A 1,588-nucleotide genomic window follows, 5' to 3' on the forward strand; every position below is an offset into this window, starting at 1 on the left:
TTGGCAGCTTATAAAATCAATCTACGAAAATCAGTAGCCTTTCTATATACCAACAACAAGCAATTGGAGAAAGAATACAGGGAAATGTTCCCATTCACAATTGCTACCGAAAAAAAAAAATCTTGGAATAAATCTGACCAAAGACACCAAAGATCTCTACAATGAAAATTTTAAATCATTAAAGAAAGAGATTGAGGGGGCTGGAGAGATGGCTCAGTGGCTACGAACACTGACTGTTCTTGCAGAAGACCCAAGATCAAATCCCAGCACCCACATGGCAGCCAATGACTGTCTGTAACTCCAGTTGCAGGGGATCCGATAGCCTCTTCTGTCCTCTGCTGGCATCGCACGACACAGGTGCACTTACCTACATGCAGACAATACACACATACACATAAAATTTAAAAAACAATAAAAATAAAAAAGAGAGATTGAGGAAGACACCAGGAGATGGAAGGGCCTCCCATGCTCATGGATTGGAAGAATTAATATTGTGAAAATGACCATCCTACAAAAAGCAATATATAGATTCAATGCAATCCCAATCAAAATCCCCATGACATACTTCACAGAATTAGAAAAAAAATCCTTAAATTCATATGGAGGCACATAAGACCCCGGAGAGGCAAAGCAACCCTGAGCACAAAGAGCAACACTGGGAGGATTACTATACCAGCTCTCAAAATACACTACAGAGCTATAGTCATAAAAACAACATGGTACTGGGACAAAAATACACACATAGATCAATGGAACATCACTGAAGATCCAAACCTGAGTACATACAATTTCAGGTACCCGACATTTGACAAAGGTTCCAAGAACACACAATGGAGGAAAGACAGCATCTTCAACAAATGGTGCTGGCAAAAACGGATCTCCACCTGTAGAAGAATGAAACTAGATCCTTATCTTTCACCTTGCACAAACATCAACTCCAAATGGATGAAAGACATCAATGTGACACTGGAAACTCTGAAACTATTAGAAGAAAATATTGGCAGTAACTTACAAGATATAGGTGTAGGAAAGGATTTTCTAAATTGGACAGAAGTTGCTCAGGAATTAAGGTCAGCAATCAACAAGTGGGACCTCATTAAACTAAAAAGCTTCTGCACAGAAAAAGAAACAATCAAAAAAATGAAGAGAAAACCCACAGAATGGGAAAAAGTCTTCATCTGACAGAGGTTTAACATGCAGAATACATAAAGAACTCAAAAAAACAAAGAATCAAGAAACCAAATGACCCAATGAAAAGATGGGCTAAAGATCTAAACAGAGAGTTCTCAAAGGAAGAAATAAAGATGGCTAAGAAAAAAAGTATTCAACATCGTTTGTAATTAGGGAAATGCAAATTAAAACCACCCTAAGGTATCACCTTACCCCAATCAGACTGGCTAGGATCAGGAGAACAAATGATACCAAATGCTGGCGAGGATGTGGAGAAAGGGGAACGCTCATTCACTGCTGGTGGGATTGCAAACTCGTGCAACCTCTATGGAAACCAGTGTGGAGAACTCATGAAAAACTAAAAATGAGGCCGGGCATGGTGGCGCACGCCTTTAATCCCAGCACTCGGGAGGCAGAG

This window comes from Nannospalax galili, unplaced genomic scaffold (genome assembly GCF_000622305.1).
Source record: "Nannospalax galili isolate Female #2095 unplaced genomic scaffold, S.galili_v1.0 scaffold473, whole genome shotgun sequence".
Lineage (NCBI taxonomy): Eukaryota > Metazoa > Chordata > Mammalia > Rodentia > Spalacidae > Nannospalax > Nannospalax galili.